General features: G+C 35.7%; 1 long non-coding RNA gene across 2 annotated transcripts in view; it reads left to right on the top strand.

Annotated features, from left to right (window-relative positions):
• LOC146763432 (uncharacterized) overlaps positions 1-27643 on the top strand; it is a 189910-nt gene that overhangs the window by 136786 nt on the left and 25481 nt on the right. For both annotated transcript variants that reach the window (XR_014952036.1, XR_014952035.1), the window contains exons 4-7: positions 2813-2925; positions 10197-10351; positions 18834-18995; positions 19228-27643. The exon at positions 19228-27643 is cut by the window's right edge and continues 25481 nt beyond it. This is a non-coding gene — a long non-coding RNA (uncharacterized LOC146763432). The remainder of the gene's footprint in view (positions 1-2812; positions 2926-10196; positions 10352-18833; positions 18996-19227) is intronic.

Raw genomic sequence — 27643 nt, 5'->3', positions numbered from 1 at the left:
GTGACTCTAAACTAAAGATGCCGAAAGTTTTGATGGATTAAAAAAACAATATGATAAATGGGTGGAGAAAAAAAAAATCCATCAAAGGTAGTTGAACAGAACAGTATTAAATTTGGTGTAGAAACCTCCTAAACAGCAGAATGGAGTAACCTAAGAGATTATTTTAGCCTGAAATATACCACTGAATGACTGTCTATTTCTTAAACTCCTCTTTAAGCATCCATTACTAATTATTTTTGAATGTGAAATAGCAGGCTGAGTGCTTGACTTGTTAGGGTATGGCTGTTCTTATATAATCTTACATAGATGCTTATGATGACAGATTGCAAAACTGAATTAATGCTTGCCCATAAAAAGAGTGTGGACTCATTTTTTCACTGTCACGTTACAATAATATTTTACACTCTTTCTTAAATATAGAACTACTCTAGAGGAACATCTTGGGGCAAAAACCCTAACATTACAATTATTTATCATCAGCATATGCATTAAATATGAATTTGTATCTTTTAAATTATATTTTGTATGGTGAATATGCATATGAATGGTATTTGGAGCTGGTTGGTGAAGTAATCAATGGTTTCAATGCTGGTAGGGTACTGACCTGAGCAGAAGAATAATACTGCTCCTCACTTTCACTCTAATGTACTTTTGAGTGTAAATATTACTTGTATTTCCATGTTGGTCCTTTGTTCTCTAATGATAGATGGTGGGTACGCATACAAATTTTGCTTCTACCTGTTTTGATTTTATCTAAGGCTTATAAAGGGCCATGATGGGCTTTAGAGACCTTGGAATATCAGCTGTCTTTGTTATCAAACTAAACAAGAAATAATCCCTAACTGAGAAGAATGAAATATCTTTAAAAATATATGGATTTCTTTCTTATTTTACCTCGTGTTTCTGATCTTTCCTGGAACACAGACCAGTTCAGCAGAGATATGTTTTCCTATGGATCTAATTTTTTTGGTTACTGTTTGTTTTTTTTAACCTGTACCTAAGACAAAGTCACAAATATAGGATGGTGTCAGAAATGTAATGTAAAATATAGTGAAGCTCAAGAATAGTAAGCAGTGTGGCTTAATACCCTTTGCTAAGGTGCACATGGAGTCAAGTAAGGCTTGTGGTAAAACACTGACATTACTGAAACAATATTGTCTCTAAAACATCAATATATTCCATTATTTTATCTTTAGGAGTTTAAGCTATATAGGTGGACATTGCATAAATAGTGTTTTTCAAAGTTCACGAACTTTATTACTTTACTTTTGTAAAATATAAATTATTCTCCTGAATCCAACCTGTTTCATCCATACTTGCACCTGTCAGAGATTAGAATCTGGCTCTAAATTCTTACAAGAGCCATTAAGTCAAACATAGGTTTTGTTCCAGAGGCAGCTACTGAAAGGGCAATGGAGCTTCTCAGGACAGAAAAGGAGAGAAAAAAAATTTAAATTGTCAGGAAAATAGAAATTATTAAAATCCTGCTGAATAGTAAGTTGACTGGCTCATAACATGACATCTATTTCAATACATTTTGATTCAAATTCCATGGACAGTTGTTAGTTGAACAATTTTAACTGGAAAAAAAATATTACTGCTTGAAAATGATTTGTCCTTTCTTTAAGAAATAACTGACCTGTGGCAATTTTTATGTACACTCTTTCCCACATGCAAGTTCTCTGTTGTGGATTTCATACTGGTTGAAAGAGTTCATTGGAATAATTGATCTTCCCAAATCATTCAGAAATTCACTTCTGTGGAATCCAGCAGATTATAGGAGTCAGGGCTGAGAGTGAGCACTGAACTGTAATGTCAACAGGAAAGGCCAATGCTCGCCCAAATTTTATTGACAGTAATGATATTTCTGTTTTCAAATGATGGAAAATATGTTTGTTGCCTTCAGATTTGTTTGCCTTTGGGTCAGAGGTCTTTTCACATCTCTCATAAATGATCAAAAAATACAAATTAACTTGTCTAAAATATTAGACCTACAGATTATCTTCAGTGTTTGAATAACAAGTTTATTCTTACCAGAATTTGGTACTGAAATATTCTACACAAACATTTTATGTTTATGAGTTAAATAATTCTTTAGTTATCACTATGCATTTCATATTTACAAAACTGTAAATTATCTGATTATAACAATAAAACATAGCTACTATGGTATTTAGTTGTCATGCCTAATAGTATGACATTGTTAGTGAGACAATATAAATATTTCCAGTTGATACAATATAATTTTTTATTCCAAATATCAATATAAGCATGTAATTTCCTTGAAAAGGGAAAAATAAATTATTATAATGGCAGTTTAAAGACAGAAGTTTGAAGCATAGTTAAATTAAATTACTTAATCTTGTGAGACGGGAGTTAACTGAGATCCTCTAGTTTAGAGTCTATTGTCTGGAATCCAGCAATATGCATACAACACTCCATCTATTTTATTCTTCCATCCACCCAGCCACCCTTTTGTTTCCACTTTCTTTGCAGTGTACTAAATAGTGTCTGATTCACAAAGATATGGAAAAATTTACTCTGGAGAAAGGGAAAACAAGTAAAAGGAAGACTGTAAGGATGGAATTATCTCAAAAGCTTTTTAAGCCCACTGGTGTTACTTTTTCCAGGTGTTTGTCTAGCCTGTCTCTGTAGTCTTCCTATGATGGAGATTTCCATCACCTTCTAAGGTTGTTGCAGTGCTTCAATATTTTTGATGGTTGACATTTTTATCATGTCTCTATTTCAATCTAAGTAAATTATTTCATTTTTATTTTTCTATTTGTGTTGAAAACTCATATTTGGACAACAGCTTGCACAGAAGAAGAAGGTTACCATGTCTCCACCCTGTCCTGTAGGAAGTTGTAGAAGTGGCATCATGAAGTGACAAACACAGCTAACAAAGAGGAAAACTGTTCTTAAAAGGTAAAAATGTGTTAAGGATGAAAATGTTAAAAAATAAAAAAGATAAAAAATGGACTTGGATTACAGTGGTCTGTAATGCCAGTGAAAATAATCTGAAAATATTTATTGATTCTACTGCTACACTAAAATGCTAAAAATCTAGTTTTAAGAAAGTTGAATAATACAGATAATTCCGAAACCTTTACAGTTGCAAAGAGGTGGAATATTTATGGTGTTTATATTTGTGAGTGAGGAATAGCATTTTTAAAGAATGTGTAAAGTAGCAGATTTATGCAGGAGACAATGAATTCAGGCTCAGTTGCCTTATTTGAGAATCATTCTTTCTGTGGCTAAATTCAGATTAAAAACTAGTCCACAAACCATATACAATTTACTTTTACTTTTTACTAACCATTAAAATACTAGCTTTATTTATTTGATTATTTATCATTAATTTAATATTTTAATGCATAACCCTTTCATTATGATAGAAATTTGGAACTTTGAGGCTGGACTCAAATGAATCCCATACACTATAATCCTAATTTTATACTGGGGAAAGTAAGAGGAAAAACTAGGTTCTTAGTACCATGATATAATATCATATAATGTAGTTGAAATATAGATAATTTGACTTCAGTCCTTTATCTTTGAAGCTCAATTTAGACCAGAAGTCAAATGGAGCAATCTTGCTGTAATTTACACAAGGAGAAGAATATTGAGTTTCTGAACTTCCAGTTAGTTCCTCAATATATTTTGGTTTCAGTTTTTGCTGAAAAGCTGGATTTCCCAGCCTATGCTGGTTTATTCCCAGTGCAGTGCGACACTGAGAATTGCTAGAAGGATTCCTTTGATTAGAGTCCCTCAGGTCACAGCCTGTTCAATGCTGCAATACAGCACTGCTTTTATTCACCTCAGACCTTCTTCAACAGCAGGGCTGGCATTAGCAGCAAAACCTCACAAGTTGCAATAAGTCTCTCAGAAGTCTTCAATCACATTGTAACTGAGACAGGAGAAGAAAAGGGTAAAAAAGTGATAGAATTTGCTGTCAAGAAGTAGCTGGATACTGTTCCATTTAAAACAATAGGAATTATTCTTATTTACCATTAGAGGGCATACATACAGTATGAAATACATGATTAAAGAGAATTCCAGTTTACTAGGTGAAAGGTTAATACTTCTGTCATATAGTAGGTACACACTAAAGTCTCCTAATAATAATGTTTCCACTCAAAGTTGTTATGTCTAAAGAATCTCAGACTCTCTGCATTGAACACTGTTAGATGACAGGACAAATAAGTCAGTGCTGCCAAAAGTTCTGTGGCTGTTAATTCTGCAGCACTGCTGTGTTTGCAGCTCCTGCAGCCCTCTGTCACACTTGCCCAGTTCAACAAGGATTTGCCATTACTTTAAGTTCTGTAACAGACACAATATTGTCCATCCTTTTCTAGTTGGTGTCTGAGAAAAGGAATCACAAAGAATAAATTTGTGTATCAGTAGCCCACAAATAAATTGAATACCTAACAAAAAAGAAATGCCTGAAATTCTTCTCCCACTGAGATTGCTCTTCTAAATTTATAAGTGCTCTAAGACAATCTGTCATACCAATGTAGTAGTTACTGTGACAAGGTGACCTACTAAGCACGAGGAAGATACTGCTCTAAACGGAGTGAGAACTTGACATGTATTTTGTGGTCATCACATTTTAAGATGAATACTGCCGTGGTTTATGCTAGGAGACATTCCTCCTGGCTGAGTCAGAAAGGAGCGAATACAGCTCAAGGCTGAAGTGGAGGAAAGGACATGATACTGGCAGGGCTTGGTAGGATCATCTTTTTTTGCTCTGAAAGCCTTTGTGACAGGTGTATTTCTTATAAATATATATATATATATAAAATATACCTGAATGAATGAAATATAGATTTCATTTTATATTTTGTTGTGCTAAGCAGCTGTTCTTGGCTCATTGGGCTGAGAAATAGTCAATGTTGTACTTCAAATGTAGTAAGCACTTGGTTCAGAAATGGGAAAGGGGAGGAGATTAATGTAAAGCTAAAGCTTTCTTTCTTAAATATATGGAGACACAATTTAAGTTAGGAGGAGACCTAGTTTAGAAAAAAACTTAATAGAGGCAGCTTGTTTAAAAAAAATTCCTCCACTGAATTTGTGGAGGATCTGTGAGTGTAATGGAAGAACTTTTGGAGGATAAAAATAGATATATTCTCTCTCATGACATTATTCTCTCCTGCTTCTTAGCTGGTGGTCAGGTCATCTTTACTCATCAGATAATATCTTTGTATCAGATATCTAATGCACAAAATGTCAGGATGTCTTAAAGTTTTCTCTAAATGAAACTATTTTTCCCTTACTTGTGCTGGAACGGAATTTGTTGAAAGTTGAGGCAGTATATGAACCCATTCCCACAGAGATGCATACAGCAAACTAGATGATTTACTGATATTAAAGGAAATATCTAGGGTGGTATGTTGCATAGTGCCAAGTTTTAGTACAGCTTTGTGTAGTTTAAAGAAGCTCTTTCAATTAAGGGTACCGTGGATCTGAGAAATAAATAATAAATAATTTTCTCTAACAGTCTAAAAATGATACAGGGAAACATTCTGGATGGACAAATAAAAGCCTAAAGTAGTCTGGAATTAAAATGTAGGTTAAGGTTGAATAGATGCCAGACTAACCAATGGGTTTTGTTTGGTTTGGAGAGTTATTTTTCCAAATCTACCATAATTTCTATTGATTTGTCACCCAAATGAGGATATTATTAAAAACAACCTTGTCTGCATTTCCGAGGTTTAGCACCTGAACTTCTATATTCCAATCTAAAAAAGGGTTAAGTGCAGCAGGTGTTGCAGTTGTTAAGTAATGGAATTAAGGGAGTCCCTCTAAGTGTGGGACTACTGGAAAAGAGAGGTTGCGAGTGAATAGGAAGACAAGAAATATTTCTTGACTTTTATTAGGTCTTGTTGCAAGGAAAACCTATTGAAATAATGTAGTTCAAATTAAAACAATACCAAAGCAGGTTATTGATCTACTAATGACATATAATTAGCTAGTAAGCCTAAGAGAGAATGATTGCTTTTTGGGAAAGGGTGAAGAGAAGAGGTGAAGTTTATTTTCTCTTATCAGGTCCCATCTTGGCAGCACACTGCTTTAGGGCTTGAGGGCCTAAGACATGAGGAACTGAACAGTCCTTGCTCTCTGGAAAGGTCTTGGAAGTCTGTGTAAAAATACTGGTTAAGTCACAAGAGCATATTTGGTAAGCTGCTAAAATGCAGGGGTGCTGCAGTGATTTTTTTTTCATAAATTGAATTTCTGATGCAGGAGGAAAATGTCAGTATTTCTGAGTTTTCTTATTTCATTGAGTTTGAACTGTAATCCTTACTATGTTTATCTCAGTTTAGTTATAAATTGTACTTTCCTAAAGGGAGTGGAGATAGAGACAATCAAGAGTAGTGCAAACACAGTACAAAAACTGATATTAGAATTTTTTTTGTTAAAACCACCTTCTCTGCTCAAGTTTTCCAAACCTGCAGATGCATTTTCTTTCATTGCCTCTATAATACAATGTCTGTCTTTATGAGTAAGATTTTCAAGGTTGACTTTATCTAGCTCTTCCTTTCATTTATTTCCTTATGCCTTTTGTCAGCAAGGTTGAAGTCCCTCTTTTTGTCACAGACTTGTTTTTTTTTTCTTTGAATGTAAAATATCTCTACAGAGTAATCACTTCCAACATTGTTTTCCTGATAACTCCTTAAATCCTCCTTTAGAGACCTTGTTCTTCAGTGCTTGACCCCTTCTGCATGAGTGTCTTTTCTCTGAACTCTCTCCAGTTGATTCTACATCTTTCTTGAAATGAGGATTCAAGGCTGAGCAAGAGAAATTTCTCCATCTGTAATTTACTTTATTTTTAAGTGTCAATTGTTGTTTGGTTGGTTTTCTTCTTTCTTATCAGAACAGTGCTCTGGATATTCATGTTGAAGTTCATGTTAAAATCATGTTCATATTCAAGCTTTGACATGTGTTAATTTAAAAATTAAATAATTTTTTTCTCTTGATTTTTTTTAACAGATGATCTTGAAATACTGTATCTTCTTATGGGATAGAAATCCTGTTTACTTTTTCAAGGCCATTGATGGTTCTATTAGATGGGCACCAATATCTCTCCCTTTAAAAATGAAAACTCTTTTCTGCTTTGTAAGAGGAAATAGGAGAATACCATTTCATATTAATTAAAAAAAATAGGAAAATAAAAAGAAAAAAGAAAAAATATTCACTGAGTTGAGGAAGAAAGGGTGAGGATTCTGACAGAGGGTAAGAGAAATAGTGCTAATGTTTTGTAATATATGGCCATATCTGACCTCAGAGGTTTACTTCAGAGACCCGTTTGTGTTTCAATAGAATATGGTGATTCTCACGGGAAAAAAATTAGAAATGAGTTCTTATCAAACTATTGTACATCCAACCTTACTTATTTTCTTGTGACATTTCTGCAAAAAGTTTTTTGTGTTTTTTATAATGTATACTGATGGTTTCAAGCATTTTAAATCTTAGCAATTCTGAGGTGGCTTAGGGCAAAAGCAAATTGACAAGTGTAAGTGGCATAAGGCCATTGTGATCACTGCTTTCATTACATGCTCATTTAAGTGATTATTTGGTACAGAATTAGGAAGGAGGCCATAAGGACTTGCCCTAAAAAGAAAAAAAATCTTTACAATTCATAAAGGCTTCAAGTTTCAAGCTTTTTTTTCTTTGCCTTTGATATGAAAGGTTGGAAATAAAAATGCTAAATGAGCAGTTTGCTCACTTATAGTTCTGTCAGGAGAATCAACAAAAAAAATTACAAACTTAAAATCAAGTTCCAACTAATGGGGCAGGGAGCAGAGATGCACAGCTAGCAGGAGAGGCTTTGAGGGTAGGCAAGGAAAGGTCCATCTAGTGGAAGCAGGACTAGGAACCAGAAGATTCAGGAGAAATAGGAGTGGCTGTTGAAGAAAAACTCAATGATCAATGCAAGATCAATGGCAGCCTAAATCGGATCTTGCTACCCAGCAGGATTTACTAATTATGCTGAATGTGGTACTGCTGCAGAAAAGGGAAAGTAGCTGGTGTGTTTGCATGCAGTGGCTGCACTAGATGATTTCAAAGTAATATAGCTGTAGTATAGGAATCAGTTGCTGCATGCTGCCCTGTTATGTATGCTTTTTTCCTCCCTTTAGTAAATCTACTGTTTTTAAGGCATATTTTAAAATGTTAAGTTTTAAAATTCATAATTGCCTTGGAAAAAACTAGCTCACAGAGCACCAGAAAGCTTAATATAATTTTCTGAGTATTCTGAACTAAATGAAGGTATGTTAGTAGTGACACTTTTAAACATTAACTCAGCCTTTGATGCTCTTTGTGGTTACTGCAGAAGGACTTCAACAATTAAGATCTATTATTATACATGTAAGAAAAACATAGGTTACAGAGAAAAGTAAAATATTAAGTTTCTCAAACCACTGAAAATATCGAGTGTGACTAGAGGCTTAATAATAATTCATAAAGCAAAGAGAATACAAGTAAAATCACTAAATCAAATAATATTTAAATGTGAAGTATGGCTAGACTAATGACGTTCCCCTTTAAGCATCAGTGAAACATGATGGTGTATTTTTTGCATTACTGATGACCTTTGGCATCTTTTAGAGAACAAATGGCTGAAGACTAGAGAAGACTAAAAAATTAATGGTTCCAAAGAGGACAAGTCTAGCCTTTAAGACCGAAATCTACCCCAACCAGAAAAGTGCCAATCTATCTGTGCATGTCTAAAGAGTCATATGGTTATAAAAAGACAAAATTGGTCAGTCAAGCAGTCTCATTTTCTATCTGTCTGATTAATTAGTCCAGCAGGTAGAGGAAAACAAGAGATGTGATTTATTTTGGCTTCCGTAGGACTGCTGCAATGATCCTGCACATATAAAATAGGAAGACATGGTTGGGTGAAATTAGTGTACAGTAGATAAACAGCTGTCTGAAAACCTATGCAGCTATTTTTAGCTTTTTGCCTAATATGGGAGGAGAAATGAAATGAGGATTTTGATGGATCTATTGCCCATTGAATTTTACTTAATCGTAACAGTTATATGAATGGCATAATTGGAAATATCCTTTTAGATGCCAATACAATGCAGGTTAAAATTAGCAGAGGGAGGAGGAGAGAGATACAAGTTAAGATTTTAAAATTTTTTGAAAATTTGATAAAGGGTTTCTAATATATAAGATGAAATTCAATACAGCAATGCAGAATGATTCTTTTGTAGGACAAACAAAATGTGCGAATATAAAACAGGCAAAACCAGATAATGATCTGTGCTGCAAAAACTGAACTGAGGCTTGAGATCTGAGCTCACAGGTGCCAGTTAATGCAGTGTTCTCTCAAAGAGGCAAATACCTTGCTGGGATGCCTCAATAAAACATTCAGCATCCAGTTACACCTCATCCAGCAGATAATTCTGTCACTAAATAAGTGCAGTCTCAGCTGACACCTCCAGGTCTGGGCTCCAGATCAGAGAGCATCAATAACAGAAATAAAATGTCATGTGAAGGAAGCTTAACATGGTGAGAACAGGAGTGGAAGATGGGGTGTTTAAAAAACAAAAAACCTACCACAATCTTCAGAGGGAGACAGGAATTTGAATATTCCTAATAACTAATAATTAGTCATGTAACGAATCACCGGCTTCATTGTCCTTCTCATTCATTGGAGTGGGGAAAGTAACTGGCTTATTTATCAACACCAATGGTAAAGGAGAGAAGAAAGTGGGTAAGAGCAGGAGCTGTGAAACAGTGATGAGGCTGCCCAGGGCTGGTTGTCCCCGAGCCAGGCTCTAAGGTGATGTGACCCAACTGCAAGCTGTCTGGACCACTCCCATCAGTTCCAGGCTGGGAGCCATGGTCAGGGAGAAAAGGGGGTGATGATTGTGGTGGATACAGGAAACAACTGTCAGGGAAGCACAACAATCAAGTGTCATATACATGTACAGTCGGGAACATATGACAGGAATGTCTGGGCCTGATATTCAAAGGGGTTTGGTCACCCACACCTGAAAAAAATTCCCTATGATCTGTTCAAGGTACAGTTGATGCCATAGGGCAATTTCAAAGGGATGCAAAGTACAGTTTTGCCTGATGCTGCAATGCTTGCTATGTCATTAACAGGCTTTGCAGGGGAATCCTGGGTGTGGTGTGTACTAGACAATCTACTTTCATCTAACAAGAGATTTATTTTTTTATAACAGATGGAGTCCAAATCAAATTCAGATGCCAGATCCTTTTCTGCCTCCTGGCCAGTAGGGCTGAAATTCCTCCTTATGTCTGGAAAAAGTGGGAAACCTGGCTGACTGCCAGCCTGCAGATTAGAACTGCTGAGATGCTGTCAGCAGCAGTCTTGATGGTAAATATTCATGAGCCAAATTGTGCCAATATTCATATTTGCATATTCAATGTTATTATCTATACTACTTTGTAAAGGTTATGCTGGCATCTAAAGTCAACGGAAATGACTGATTCGCTGTAAAAGATCACTATTCTCTTAGAAAGTGTGAAACCTGTGCATTTTTGAGTAGTCTTTGTGGACCACTTGTAAACACTTCTGTTTCTATTATCAGGTGACAGTCCCAACATATAGAGTAGCTTTAATTTAGCAAGAACAGCTGTTAGTCCTGCCCAGGCTTTCTTGATTATTGTTATGCCTTATTTGACTTTGAGATCACCCTAAACTGCATCTAGAATCTCATAATTTCACTCCCTTGTACACTGAGCTTTTATCTGCAATGCGACTCAGAAAATCTGGCTTTGCAGTTTTTGAATGTTGAACACATTTTATTAAAAAAAATTAGAAATTACTCTACTTAGCTTTAATTCATGAACTTATTATTTTGGGATGGAGCAGCGAAGTCCCACATTAATTTTCAGGAACAAGAAGATATTGCTGTGGGTGAATTTCTGTCAGAGCCAAGGAAATGATTTTTTCAGGCATAAGAATTCAGTGCTGCAATGTCATAAGAGCATGTAGTTATTATTCTGAATGCTATGCAGACTGTAACATAAGACAGAAAAAAGTGCTCACGAGGAACATATTGAATTATAATAAATCTGTCTCGTCTGGAGACAATGATGATCTGGCACATTTTGTCAAGTGGTAGTCACATAGGATGCTGTGCACTGCATACATATTACTGCATTAGCCATAGGCAGTGAGAGGATGGCACCAACAGGGAAAGTGCTCGGACAGATAGGTTGATCATTTGTATTCCAGAGCTCAGCAAGTGCTCAATTCACTGATCCAAACCAAACATGTTGAAGTCAAGGCCTGTTTCTCTAACATGTTTGATATACAGCTGAGCAGTAACTGAATCAAAACAGCATCTCACTATTGCTGTCTGGTGTCGTACTGGGTGGTGAAAGCAAGTGAAGCTTTTCCTGGCACTGGGGGTATGTTGCATGCAAATGGACCATCTCAGTGGTAAATCCTTAATGTGGCAGACAGAACATTAATTGCAGAGCTCCCCAGGATCATGCTGCATGCCCAGTTTCCTTAAGTTAAATTATTCCAACGATTCTTCTCTTGATGGAGAATTCCAGGCATTGCAGTCATACTGTGTGCCATAAATTAACTGTTCTGCTGCTCAGCTTCAAGTCCTGCCTAAATCCTCGGGCAAATGCCATTCATATTCACAGTGTGTATCTAACTGGGACAACCCAATGTCTTTGCTACTACCCATATTAATATTCTCAAATACAAACTAATCAGTAATCGTAATATAATACACCTTCATTTACATGTCCTTTTTGTAGGTTACCTATTCATCTTATGAAAATTAAAATCTTGCTTATTCAAATCTTTAAATAAGAGAATGCCTGAAGTACTCTCCCCCTACATGTTATAAAACCAGTTCCTGACATGTACACCATAAGGATCAGTACTTTGCCCTTTGAGTCAGTACTATATTAAGGCCATACAAACATAGACAGATGTGTACACACAAGTACTCACATGCTTTGGTCTGGCAGCCTGCATTGAGAAAACCTTCCCTTTTATTGTCTGCCCATAATTTAGTACAAGCTTAGTTTTTGCCATGAGTGGGGTACAGCAATTCACCAGAATCATGGGTTAACAGCATGGCAATGAAATCCTTTATTTTCTCACCTCTTCTAATCTACCCTCATCTCTACAGAAAGGTGAAGATCTCTCAGAAAGAAACTCCTTTTAAAAGATCAAACTTCTATGTATTTGTAGCAAACGGTCCCTTTTGCTCTTCTAGGGAGAGTTCTAATGTAGTCCTTTGCACTGTAATGAAGATGCACTATTTTAGACTATTAGTTCCATTTGCAAAATGAAAACGAAAGCTCAGTCCTTTTCAAAAAGAAAAGCTCAGCATCTCCTCAGATAGATTTTATTTGATAGTCTAATACCTTGGCCTTGTTCCCATGGTTTCTTATTACAGTATACTTTTATCCTTCAAGAGAATTGGTTCTCTTGAAAACACAGCAGGTGGAAAAGAAAAGCAGACAAAAAAAAGGGACATTATTATTAAAAAGTTGGACAGAAAAATACATGGTTAAAAATGGCAAAAGATGAGGATTCTGTAGAAAAAAAATACAAATCTTATTTATACAAACCTTATTTACCAAACTAAGAATATTTTTAGGTTCCAGTGAATTGCCTCTTACACTCCTTCAACAATGCATGAGCTGAAGGTGCAATACTGTCCACAGTAACAAGTAACCAAGGAAGCCATGTCTTTCTGACAAAAATATCTGGTAGAAGGGATGCCCTCTGTGACCTGATTTATGTCCAAGACAAGCAGCAGTAGGTACAGAATTGATGAAAAAAGCTTAGTTTAACCATGGTTTAGTTAAAAATTTTCATAAACAAATCAACTAGACTATGCATAAAAGACCAAGAAAGCCTAAACCAAAATGGTAAGTATTCCCTGACCCCATGGCTGTGGGCTGAGCACAACATAAAGAGAAAAATACATCACTAAATGTTCTTGTCAGCTTGACTTAGTTAATCTAGTTGTTTGGAAACAGAAAGTGCCTTGAGCTATGCAATGAACTATCGGCTAGATTTGGGCTTTCAATATTGAACACAGGTTCAGTCTATGGTTAACTCAAACTTCTACAACAAAGATAAGGGACAAATAGTGCAAATTTTTGTGCAAATCTACCTGCTTGTAACTTGTCTGATAGTTATATCAGCAGCTTTTAATTTTTTCTGATCGTATAAAAGAGAATGCCTGTTTGCTTGACCATAGTAAGCTCCTTGTAGGAATAGGGTGCTATTGTATGCATTATTTGGAACTGTTAATCTTACACCCATTAAAGAAAAATTATGGCTTAAATTGCCCCCTGCATTTATGTCCTGCACTACTAAATATTTTCCAGACTTTCAGCTGAAAGTATAAAAAATTGTGACAAATTTTTTCCTCAGACAAAGAGGTTGCCTAGAAAAGGCAATCTGTTGAAGCAGGTCCAGACTAGGGCCATGGAGATTATAAGAGCTGGGATTTTCCAGTTTGGAGAGGTGAAGATTTCAATAAGACTTTATAAAAAATGTGGGAACTTAAAAGAAAATGGAGGCAAACAGTTTAGCAGGGCCTTTTGGGAAAGAACAAGGGGCAACGGTTGTAAGCCAAAGACTGGTGGATTTAAGTTAGATATAAGGAAGAGGGTTTTGGGTTTTTTTTGTAATGAGGAAATTTTTATAATGGAAGACACTGAAACAGAGATGTGTTAGATACCCCATCCCTGGAATCATTCAAGATTAGATTGGAATAGGCTCTGAGAAACCTCACTTGCAGGGGTTAGACTAGATGACCTTTAGAGATCCTTTCCAATAGAAACTATGCTAAAATTCTATGATTTATGTATTTCTATATCTCATGTACATGTGCTCTCAGGCAGGGGGAACCCCAGAAATGCCTCTGAAGTGATACAAAAAGAGATGGTTGGAAGGCACCAATATTTAGTTGTCAGCCAATCCCATGGCTGCCCATACTCCTAGGAATAAGAGGAAAGAGTTGGAAGTTTGTTAACATCTAAAGCCATTTTTTCATCCTCCAGGGCTCCCTTGTGGAGGTGCTGCTCCTTGGCCCTTCTAATGCAATCCTGTGCATAAAAGTATTTGTTATAAAAAGCAACATAATGTGTGCAACACTGCAGTAATTTTTAAGACTGCACAACATAAGCTTGAAGAAGCTATTTCTTTATAACATATTTAATGGCTGATTATGTAAATAGAATCAAGTTCTTTTTTTGTGTTACATGAGTATGCAATCTTTAAATGTTTACAATCCAAACAACTTGAAAATGTTGGCCTTCTTCCAATTTTAAAGGTTATACACCCTGGTAATCTCCACAAATACCAAACTGCAATAACATGTATTTAAACTTCAAATGTCTCTGGCAAAAGTTCTGGTTTTAATCACACCCTGGAAAATGTAAATGTAGTTTCAGAGGTGACAAATGGCTTATGGCAAGCCAGGTTCTCCCTCCTTTACTCCTACAAATTTGGGCTTAGAAAAAAATAATTCTATTTAAGGAGTAAAACCCTTCATAAATGAATAAAAGTGGTAGGAACACTTTCCCTGTTATCAGATGGCATTTTGATGGCTCTATATATGGCTCTAATATCCCTCTTCCTGGAGACAAAAGCTATAATTTCATTACAGTGTTCTGAATAAATGGCACAGAGACATTGCATGGTCTATAAAACCTCTAAATGCAGCAGTGATACTTATTCCAGCTCTTCCCTTTCCTCAGACTTTATGTGAAATATAGACATTGTTGGCTGGAAAAATTGACAATCTCCATTAATATCTGTTCAAGCTGCTGAAATGACATGATTTGACCCTGGGTACCTCCTTGGACATTGATGTGTATGATTTGTGAAACAGTATATTCTGATCCCAAATTTCTGTTTCTCTTAATAACTACATGTGCAAAAAGAAGTTCAGAAGATGAGAAGGAGCCACATTAACATGAATTATTTCCTGTTGCCTCTGTAGGTCCTCTCAGTTCTTCCACATCTGTTCAAGCTGTGCAGGGTTTTTATTTACCAGTCTAGTGGTCAATATAAATTTGCAACAGCAGGTAACAGCCCAACCCCCAGCAAATGGACAGTTTCTTTCCTCCTCTAAATTAATCTCTTTTCCTCAAAGGCAAGACTAGTATGAACCAGAAGTGAGAACAGAAGACATTGGTCACTCCACAAAACTTATTTTTTCACATGGATGTAGAGCGAAATGATGAATGATCGAAATATTTGGCCTTAAAACTTACTGAATTAAAATCACATCTAATCTGCCTTCAATATGAATTGACTTGCTTATTGAGAGTGACTAGTTTTGTCCTTTCCACTAAATAATATTACTTGCTATTATGTAGATGAGGAAGAAAATCAGATTCTTAGGAAAAAAAATAAGGCATTTTAAATTCTAAGCTTTCCTTCATAATTATATTTTCCTTCATACTCTGTTTTTAAAGCTTGAGTGTAATTCCTGTTTCAATAAGCAAGTATAGACTACATCTATGTGAAGTATCTATTAGGCTAAATCAAGGCAATTCATTATTTTATCATAGAGCAGGAGTTCATTTCAGAAATTTAAAAATAGGACAGAATAATATTGATCATCACTTTGTTTGTCCAATCCTCCATGAAGCATGTGAAATAATTCAGTTTTTTAGAAGAAGGTTAAAGATTTTATCTCATATATTTATGAAATATATATTGATATATTTCATAAATTGATTATGAGTTTCTAAAGCAAAGGATGTCAAGCACATTTTCTGCTACAGTAGAACACACAGCAGTCTCAAAAATGTGTATGTACCATATAAAATATTAATTTTTAAAACTGGGAGTGAAGTAGTTGGTTTTACTCTAATCTGCAAATATTTTTCATCAGGAAAATTGATGAAGACAGACTAAATCTTGGCAGTTTATATATCCTACCAATTTATTTTAGGTGACAATAAAACCTCTATATAAATCTATCAGAAATTATTTGTAGATAATTGCTTATGACTTAATGATGATCCTCTGCAGATTGAGACTCCAGGCATCTGTTACTTTTTGCCACACTGTCAGCCATCTTGATCAACAGATTTGAAAGCTCAGAAACTTGTACAGCTTTGAGAAAACAGTGATAGACCTAAATTTTGTGAGATGGTCTGTGTGAAAGTGGAACATTTAGCCTGAACACTTTGTCAAAACCCAACAGAAATAGGAAAAAATTTGCCAAAAGTCTCCTCTCTTACTGAACCCTATTAGCATTTCATTAAAAATTGACTTATTCAAACTGTTTGCAAAAACTCCCATATCATCCAAATCAAGATTACATCTTGACAGAAGAATCAGACCTGTGCCCAGGTATAGTTCTGCTGGGTAGCAAGTGGCACCTTCAAGGCTACTGTTTCTGTCCCAGTCCTGAAGCTGGGACAAAGCACAGATTGCTCAATTGAAACTTCAGGTTCAGTGGAGTGCATAATGTATGCTAAAGGGCTCAAGGAAATAATGGAGGATAATGGGTCTTTGTTCTGCTGTAGCTCTGTACAATTTGCAAAGAGTTGTTTAATTCTGACTGATTTTCTCTTTATATCATGTTTCCATGTTTTTAACCTTATCTATGCTAGTGAGCTTTCAATTCAGTAGTGGACAATATTCTACTGAAGTTGAATGCTTATCCTGCAATTTTCAAGTTACTGCATGCAACTTGCAGAAGGATTTATTTTGCTAAGTCTCCCAAGTGCATAAATACTATTAATGACTTATGATTCCCTCTACTAGACTACTGACTTAATACTGACCTACTAACCATCTTTCATCTTAAATAGTAAGATTTTTATTTCTGTGTCTGCCTGACAACCCAATGGAAAATATTTTCATAGCCAAAACCTTTTTTGACCTGTCTTGCAAAACACAGAATTACTTAAGGAGTCTGAAGCTCAGCATTTGCAGAAGTTTGTCACTTTCTACAAAATCTGCCCTGAATAGTCATATCAACAGAGGTGCCTTTGTGAAGCATATATGACATAAAATACAAACAGATAAAGGCATAAATTGCAAAATACAGAAATTAATATACAACATAAAATACTATCTATACATATACACATATGTATAGATAGTATGTATGTATGTATATATGCTTTTCTTTTTCTGAAATGCTAGGCATTTGTGTATCTTCCTGCTTTAAAACAAAACCGATTCTAGCCCGACAACTGTTCGTGTTTTCACGTTACTCAGTCAACTCCCTAAGGAAATGAAGGATCCTATGTTAAGCTCTGGCCACTGGCCATGTGGTATCATTTGTTATATGTTACTTTCAGCACTCTCTTTAGTTTTTTAGTCTTACCACCTTATACATACCTATTACCTAACTTTTAATGTACAAATAATGTATTATCACTGCCCATGTTTGAGGTTTAACGTCCTTTTAGTCCAAGGAGGTGACCTAGGGTTTGTCATTCCATAGTATTTTATTTGCTCCCATGACAAACATCTATATCATTGAAAACAGTGCTGTGCTAGTTGTGTTCAAATTTGTCTCTGTTGCCTTTTCTCAGGCAGGACTCATAGTTCTCATGTGGCTTTTTTGAAGAAGAAAGAAATTGTTAAACTTGAAAATGGTTATATTCACTTCAGTGTTTGCTGATCTGTTATTTGTGTTCATTATTTCCACCATGGTTGAAAAATAAACATGTCCCACACAATATGCTCTCACATCAAATTAGGTGGAGACACACTCTTTATTGTTGATAGTAAAAACTGACTCATTTGACATTGTCAGTTTTGAAATACACTTGGATTCCTAATCTACTAGAATTCTGCTTATTTTGTATACAGGATAAATTTCTTAGAACCATAGTTTTGATGTACACAAATCAACTTTTTGTATGGATGGGTCATGACATAGGGAAAGAATTTTTCTTATGGTGTAGTTCTTAGATCATTAAATTATGTGAAGGATTCAATGACTGAACAGAAAAAAACATGTAAAAAATCTCTAAAATTTAAAGTCAGAGTTCAAACTAGAAATCAAATTTCCCTTTTATTTTTTTTTTTTAAGCGAGAATAGCAAGATATCAAACATAACTCACAGAGGGTAGGCTAAATCTCAGGTAGACAAAACCTTTAAATCTGAGCAACAATCTAGGTTGATGCAAGAATCATTGTCTGAAAGCAATAAATTACATTGGGCTGAATGACCATTGTGATCACTTTGCAACTTGCCTATCTGTGAAAAAGAAAATTACTCTCTCTGATTGTCTTGTGACAATTTGGTCTGTCACATATTGTACATGATCTTGAGGCAAATAAAACCACAGGAAGGAAAATAGGAAGCCAGTATTTGGACTAGAAAATGCAACAGATGTTAAAATGTTAATATCCAGTTATACTGGATATATCCTGCCTGTACAACATATGTCAAATCTTCAAGAATCCAGACACTCAAACTTGTAGTGAGTGAACACATAATTTTTTAGAAATAAAACTCAAAGCTGTTTTAGGCAATCCAATGAAAAGGACAAAGCAAAATCTGATGTTTGGTCTTCTCTTTGCCCTGGTGGGTACAAAATTTTGTGCTGTAGATATCCACATTTTTTTGAAGTATCTGAAAAACTTTGTTGGTATTCCCCTTAGCTTAGAGAGGTACAAGTACTGCTATTGGCACTGTCATGATGATGCCATATAAATGGTCTAGTCATGGTTCAATGCACAGTTTGATTTGTCATAGGCATGATCATGTAAAGCAAAGAAGTTGAATTTAACAAATCTATCAACAACCTGACTTTTTAGACCTGCATAGATTTGGGAAATGAATAAATGCTATAAAAGCTTTAATACTATTATTAAATTTTCAATTCAGTGGTCAAAATTAGAAGCCATGTCTCAAGCTGCAACAACTCTCTGTGAACTTGTTTTGAGAGCTTCTGAAGTATTACAAAAGTCCAAAGCACTCTGAGTTCTATCCATAAGCAGAAGAACAGCATCTCTGCAACACCTCTGCTTGCAAAGATGAGGACCTGATGTGAGTACATTTCTTTTTTATTCTGGACAACATGTATTAACAATTCTAAGAGTCTGAGGTAGTCACACTAATAAGGAATGAAATGGTAGTTTTGGGGTAGCTGACCATCACTTTTATCTCCTTGCCTTATTCACATCTTCCCCAGAACAGTTAAATGTGAAATGTTGCATTAAGTAGATTAAATGACTTGTCTCCTCTTACTGAAGTCTGGAACCACAATTTGTATTTGCAGCTACACCTGAGTGCTGCCAGCATGTCAGCTTTCAGAATCCCAGAGGAGCAGCTTGCCCTCTATACCAGTACTACTGGTCTAGATACTACTGGACTAGACTGTCTTTGTGGAAGGTGGTGTGTTAAAGAGAACAAAACTCTTCAAACTGTTCAGTATCCAACACACGTTGGCCAGATTAGTCACAACCAAGTTGCTACTGCAACTGAATCTTCTGCAATAAAAAACAGGTAAGCAATGTTGTGTCATCATTCCCCTTCCCCCAAGCTTCCAGAAACTGGAACATAAAATAGCTGGTGGATTTTTATTTCCGGGGTGGTTAGTTGGTCCTTTTAGTAAACAGTTAAGAAATACCTTTTAGTGTATTTGGCACTATTCCTAGCAAACCTATTTGGTGGTAAGATGCACACCAAATTCTGGAAGCAGGTGACCAAGAGATAAAAAGTGAAAAAAACCCACTTTCTTCAGAGAAGTAACTAAAGAAGTAGATCAGAAAAAAGAGAACAGGCTTGAATGAAATAAAGAATGGTGAAATGTATGCTTTAAACACATAATTGGCTGTGTTGCACTAGGATTTTTAAATGTTGCCTACCCTATTTATGCTTAAAAGGTGGCCCATCTTTTTCTATGAATGTGTCTCAATGATTTAATGATTTTCACTTTCTCCTTTTGTTTTTTTGTCGGCACTGACATTGACCCAGCCTACCCATCCTCTACCTGTTGTGTTAAATTGCTTACCTAGGAACCAGGTCTCATCAGACATTTGTGCAACACCTAGCACAATAATGTAAGGACCTAACACAAATTGTGAATAAATAAAATATGGATGCTGTTCAAGTCTCTAGTCATGTTCAGGGGTGATGGAAGGTCAACATATAATCTAATTTCTACCTGAATTGCTCCTTTTAAAAAAACCATCTACTTTAATAGTACTAAGATTTCATGCTCAATTTTAAAGTTACAGCTGAAAATATTCCCATTAAATTCCATATTGAGCCTTAAATTCATAGCCTTTGTAAAAGGAAAGGATTTTAAACTATTCTTTAATCTTTCAGTGGTGGTTTTGAGATCTAAAACCATCCTTGCTGTCAATAGGTGTAATTAAAAAATAAATTATTGTGAAAAGGGGAATCATCTAGGTTTTCTTGATAAAGAAAGCAAAATAAGGACCCTGGATCTGATATATCATATTAGCAGTTTTATTTAGAAGTGTGATTTTTTTCCATGGGTTAAATTGTCAGCAGAATGTATTTGGCTATGTAGTAATTTTTTTTTTTTTTGGTCTTTCAGGCCAAACTTGTTTGGGAAAGAAAACCCTGTGGAATTTCCATTTTCTGAGTCTTCTGAAAAAATTAATTAAAAAAAATATAAAAATATATAATGACAACCCCACACAAACATACATACACATGTACACACACACACACACACACATGTGCATACATACACTCTTGTTTGGATTCATTACAGGCAACAGGATTGTGTGGAGCATGATATATTTTTTTGCTAATAAACCAGGAATGTTGAGGTCTTGGCCTCAAGCCACTGCCCATTTCTCAATGCAGCAGTCTCACCCTACTGAGGCGCACAATGTCTGCAAATGCAGAACTGCAGAGCTCTCAGCTTCCCAAAAGCAATAATCCTGACCTAACTGCACCTCCCAGGAGCTTTCCTGCAGCCTCAGCCCCATACTGTGGTTAGGTTGGTTTTCTGTAATGCATCACCACCTTACTGACAAATGGTGTGGCCTTCTTTTAATATAGCAAGTTGTGTTTTTCATCTCTTTGAGAAGTGGTGGCTCTACTTTCTCCATTTTCTTCTTTACTGGGACATTTTTCAAGACAGTAGAGACTGCAGAGTACCAAGATACTTGATTTTAAGAGGCAAGTGACCAAATTAAGCACAAAGGCTTCAATGTTGAGTGTCCTGATTTGTTTATGCTATAACAAGGGAATAGATTCCACTTATTTCAAAAAGCTATTTTGATCAGTCAGTCAGACTAAAAAGAGGATTACTGCTTTCCAAGACTACTTTTGCTCCTTCTGGCCTCTTCCCGACTTTGTTTCCTCACTACAGACTAAAACGATCACCTTAACTACACAGAGCTGTGCTGGCTTTATGAAACTATTCGAGTGGACAGACAATATTTTTTCTGTAAACCCAACAATAATTGTTTCATAACCATTGGTAATCTTTCCGCTAATATGACTGGATTTCATCAGAACACCACTGTGCATCAGGCCTTTATAAATGTACATGCATAGAACTACAATCCATTGTCAGACATTGCTGTTCAATGTTTTCAGCACTGCAAGACTGCAGGAAGTACAGCAGTCTTGTACGGGAATTTCTTCAGCTAAGGTTATCTCAGAACTGAAGAGTGAGGAGGCAATCTATATTTCCTAGAATCCTAGAATCATTTTGGTTAGAAAAGACCTTTATGTTTAGAGATTCCAACTGTAAACCTAACTTTGCTACATTGACCATTAAACCATGTCCCTGCGAGCCACATGTACACATTTTTTACATAACTCCAGGGATAGAGACTTGTGAGAGATGTGGAAAAAGTGTCGGCCTAAAAATTGTAACCCAAATGAATATATAAATCATATTTCTAGGAAATGTCTATATAAGTTCAGTCTATTAATGTTTATATGATTTCAATCAACCCATGATTTGGGTTGATGATTAACTTTTTTTTTTTTTTTGAAACTAGCTGAATATTTAGCAATAAATAAATCTATTTTTGGCAGTTATGTTCCAGAATTGCAAATCATGTAGAGTAGCAAAGTGACTTATTTACCTTTCAGTATGTTCTGCTTAAAATCCATACCTGTCTACATACAGTTTTGCAGACTTAGCTTTCTGTATGTTTGCTGTTATAGAATATTCTGTGGAAGCAAGCCTTTCAACTGTAGGAAAGCTCCAAGATGGAGTTTACAGCAGGCTAGGGTATATTTAGTATCATGCACTAAAACTGCTGAAGACTTAAAAAAGCTCTTCATGTTTATTATTATCACCACACAGTATAAATCACTAAGAAACGTTATAATGATTAGATCTATAAGGCTACAAAATGCTGGGATGGTTACTATGAGGTAAAAAAATCAATACTATCCAGCTGTAAAGATAACTTTTCTGTCCCTTGTACTAATTGCCATCATAGAACTTCACAGCCTATTTCATGAGAACTTTAGCAAGAAAAAGCATCAGAAATTGCATCCATAAAAATAAACTAAAGTTTATAATTTATGTAGTCTCCTACATGTAATTACATTTTGATGTCCCTGATCCATACATTTTAGATCATTGTACTTCTAGTGGATTTATTTTTTTTTGGTCGTTGTTTATAGATTCCCAATGAGCAGAACTGAAGAAATACTGAAGATTATTATGTTGTGTGAGGATTTTGTAAAGGGATGTCTCTAATGGAAATACTGCTGTTTTTAACTAGGCAAAGGGCTAAGCAGTATAATCAGCCTGTATGCCCAAACCTGCTGGGGAATAAAGCAAGATCCCACAATAGATCCAAAAGAATTTTCATATTTTCAGTGTCTCAGCTGGAAACCTAGCCAAGTAACACAGAAAAGCAATTATAACTTTTTTTATTAAAACGTTCAGACTATTTCATGTTGTATTAGTTTTTTATTTAAAAAAAACCCCATATAGTCATAGATCTTCCATGCTTATAGATTAGTGGAGTTTTAAATCAGAAAGTTAATGTCTCTGCAGGTGACAAGGGGTCAGTGGCACACCAAGTATGTGCCCAGCTGCCTGTAAATATGTGCAGCCGATGGACATATTGTTCACAACAGCAGTGTACACAGAAAGATTCTTCATTTTACTATCAAGGCACTGTAAATATCTTTCGTGAATTAGAACAAAAATAGACAAGGATTATAAAAGGATAGTGGCTTTTCCAGCTACTATCTCAGTAGTGTAGAAGTTGAGTTGATTTTGTTATACTTCAAAAAGTACTGACCCAGCAGACTGTCAGCAAATAACAACTTTCACCTCGTGGAGACAATTTCTGTTTCTTATAAAATCTTGCTGTTTGTCACTGTCACCTACTGAACCCAAATGCCAGACTGTGCTCTGTTCTGTGATGCTAAGTGTCATGAAGTGTCTAGTTCAGGATAACTCTCTGTACAGAGGACATGAACTCCTTATCTGACATAGATTTCTTCTAGACTTCACTAACAGAACTTATTATTCTGCACCAGCTCATGTCTTGGGAGCAGTCATCCATTCTGACTCTCCAACCTCTAGGAGGCATCATCTGTAGAGTCAACACTTGAATTTTATAGGGAATTTCTTCACCTCCTAGGATAAGGATTTTGAGTCAGATCAACAGGCCAACAACCTTTTTTGAACTTGCTTAAGCTGATCTGCTGATCTACTGACTACTCCTGAATAAAACAGGACAAAAGTTGTTTTTTAGCTCTGAGTTTGTGTCCTATCTCACATTGGCCAGATTTTCACCCTTCCCAAACACAACTGTCACACATCTTTAGGAATAGTTTCTGACACATACAACACATCGAAACAATGTCCAAATGTAATCTGAAAAAGTAGTTTGCATGAGTCAAGTTTGTGTTAGAGACCATGCTGATATTTAGCCGATGTGGATGTTTGTGAGCTGTGGACTCTTTAGCAGTATATAGCCACAAGAGCCTCAGTTCTGCTGCATTTTAAACAGATCTTTGAATGGGCACTGATCTGGTCCTGCTCCCAAAGTGCTTAAATAATGAGAATATAAGCATAGCCCCAGAGACCTCAGCTGGACAAAGTCTTTCCTTATTTGACCCCAAGCAAGTCTTTTTCTGTGCAAAGCATGTCTCACCACAGTTAGTCAAGAGGATTAGTTTGTCCTTCCATGGGTGGTGATGCAAAGAGAAACTTTAGCCTCCAAAAAATTTAATGATAAGAGAATCTTGTGTCAGCAAAACCTAGTGAAAACAAAACTGCATTATCCTAGATGGCATTAGTGCAGATATTACAGCGAGGACAGAGCAATAAATTTCATATCAACTTTGCCCCTCTTAGTTAGCACAGAACTGAAAGTCAAAACATGTTAACAGTCTCTCATTGTAAGGACCAGGGCAAAATAAACTAAAAATGTAGGCTTTCTATATTTGCTCTACAAAAAGTGCCAGTAAAGACACTGGAATTCTAAGAAGGTTCCCTCAGTCAAAAATACGTTAGTTCTGGTTCCGGGCCTCCAAGGGCATCCTGTCACCTGGCCAAATGGGGCAATTGCCTTGGGGACAGGGAAACTGTTGATAAAGTTTACACAGCAGTGCTAGCTATGAAAGTGCAGAAGGCACAAAACTATTTCTTCAGGGTGATGCACCAGGCAAGGTTCATCCAAGGGTCCTCTGTGGATAGTGTCTTGTATCTCATTGTGCTTCTTAATCATAGAATAAATTAATCAATGCTTCCATTGTCTAATTACTAGAAGATAATTAGAAACAATAAAAATTACATATACTGGCATATCTTTCTTTGGCTTACTTATTTCAATTATTAACATATTTTTATGCTTTTTTATGCAATTAAAATAAACCAATAAGGTAAGGAAAAGTGGCTCATTTTGGCCTCTATAATGAAACTCCTTAGTAGCATAAATAGAGAAAGATGACAAATCTTATGTGAATGTCTATTTTTCTGCCCTTTTCCAATAGATCATTGGTCAGATAGTCTTCTGTTTACTTTGTTTTTAAAACTGATATATACAGGGAACAAGTATATATGTTTTGGTATGTCTGCCCTAAAAGAATCTTAAAAAAGGAAGCTGTAGCTCACAGAAGCTTATAAACTAAAAATCAATGCTGATGGGAACAGAACAGAGATAATGTGGACAACAGTAAAGCCAGAAATAAGACGTGAGAACTTCAATTATAGAGATCCCTATCTTGTGCTGTATGTTCTATTATTTCTTGTTCAGTCTTCCTGGCACCCACAGTGGTTCCAGGAGAGTAATAGAAGCAGAAGTAGCAGCAGGTGGTGTGCTCCTCACAGCATGTGTTGGAAATTGCCTAAATGAAGTTCTGGGTGTTTTGTTCAATAGTAACAGCTCCCAGGTTCCAAGTGAGTTGGACAACAAATGGAAGAATGTGAGTCTAAAAAATTCTGTGCTCCTTATGAACAATAAATTAGTAGCATGAAAAAAACCCAAACCAAACCTATTAAAACTCAAAGACTGTGTTTGGGAAGAATTTTCTTTCCCTTCTTTGGTCCAACACTTTGGCATTTTGCACTAAATTGGAATGACAAAACAAGCAATTTATGATATTTAAATTGTTTTATTTGCTTGCTCCTTGTTGCTTTTGTTTTTTCTTTTTGTCTTTGGACTAGTTACTTACCTAACTATTTCCATAAGGTAAGCTAGCAGATGTTAAACATGCAGGAATGAAATTCATCATTGGAACCTGCGGGCACTCCCTCAGGAAAAAAAAAAAAACCCACAGCATTGTTCTTGGAAGAGAACTACTCCTCTATAATATAGATTACAATTTAGTATGCAAACTGTGGTTTTTCTCTCATTGATCCATAGTGAATTAAATACCAGACTCAAAGCAAAGCTTGGGGCCTGTTCTGAAAGTAGGCTGATTTTTCTTGTAAGTCAATGCCATAACTGGGAATCTCCTAGAGACAGTTAGCTTTTACTTTAAATTATTATAGATTACTTTTCCTTAGAAAATTAGGAGAGAGTGCATTCTCAAGAAAGAACATTTCAATTTGTTGAATTTACAAGCACTTTATACAAAGTAGAAATTTTAACACTAAAGTCTATATTAACACATAGTACAGACAAGTAGGAGCAGATGTGCAGAATGAAATAGTAATGAGGAACTAGTACACAAACATCAATTTCATGCTTTTCCTATACTTCAGGCTCATTGTCTATACTCCATTGGACTGAATGCCCATTGGTGAGTAGAGGGCAGGTGGTTTGATCCTGGATCACATGTTCCAGATGAATGTCATCCAGAGGGCTGAAGCTCAAGCTCACAGAAATCTGATATATGACCAATGTCCAGATGATTGTCAGAAACACACTCCTTCCCTGAAGTAAAGCACTTCTGTTGATGAGTCCTAAGCTCACTTTAAGGTTAGGTTAACCTGGCCTGGGTTACCAGCTACAGAACCTAAAACAGTTCAGAGTTCAGTACCAGAGCCTGCAATACTTTGTTTATTTCCTTCTCAGAAGCAGTACTTGAGATAATAAAAGACACTAATTCTGTCATCTGTGACTTGCTTTTTTTTCCCCCTCTTCCCCTTTATGGGGCACATACTGTTTGCTTATGTGGAACCCCAAATGAAAAATGTATTTCTCAGATGGATTTTATCCAAGATAAAGACTATGTAAATGAATAGATTTTCTCAGATATTATTCTTACACATTTTATGTGTGCTCTACTGATTTTTGTGTAAATAAAGTTGTGATTAAAATTGTCTAGTCAAAAATATTTTAAATTTTACCAATACAATTAAAAATTAATTTTAACTTGGACTAGCATGAAAACAAATTTAGAAAGGTAAAATCGAGAGGCAAGGCCTTAAAATACCTTAAAAACCTTATTTCTTCTCCTGGATTAGCAAGACTTAGTAATACCTTGTTTGCACTTGCAAATGACAGAGATGGTCCTTTTTAAATAGGGGAATCAAGAAAGTGATTTTTGCAGGTGTCTTCCAGCTCCACTTGCTTGGGTTTAGCTGCTTAGAGTTCTTTTGAGAACTTCACAATTAGTGTTTATCATAAAAAAATTAATGAGCTTTAAAGAAGTCATATCAGTGAGGCTTTTTATAGGGTCTTAAATATCCACTTCCAGTTTATATAGGGGTTCATGCTTGATCTGTAATTCCACTGGAAGATGCAGGCAATATAGGCTTTTGCAATACTCACCAAAACCAAACAAACCAGAATGACACAGATGTAATATGACAAATTATTCTGATTTTCACAGAGATAAGTATTTTCTATTGATCTCTCCACCATTGCCAGACAGTGGACTTAGTTTTATGTGTATGTTAGCCATAATCACACAGACTTCACAAAGCATTATATGTGGTCCATATGGACACCATGTGAGTGTTTTTTGTGCCCATGCAATGATCACCTACCATAAGATAACTTACATTTGGTTTCCTCTAGAGTACATGAAATGTTGACAAAGGGAACAGCATGTGCTGAACATTAATTGGCACCAGACAAACTCATTATTCTCTGAAAGATATTGTTCATCAATAGGAAACCATCTGCATTGTATTTACATAAGTAACTATTGGTTTCTCTTTTAATACCATGCTGGATCTTTGACAAAATAGCAAGATGTTCCTAATACAACCACTTTGATGATACATTCAGTTGAACAAATCAGGCAGTAAAGATGTACGACTGTGAGTTAATTTTCTG

The sequence above is a fragment of the Lonchura striata genome, chromosome 1A (assembly GCF_050655825.1).
Source record: "Lonchura striata isolate lonStrDom1 chromosome 1A, ASM5065582v1, whole genome shotgun sequence".
Taxonomy (NCBI): Eukaryota; Metazoa; Chordata; class Aves; order Passeriformes; family Estrildidae; genus Lonchura; species Lonchura striata.
The sequence above is the reverse complement of the archived record's forward strand: the minus strand, read 5'-3'. Positions and strand labels throughout refer to the sequence as shown.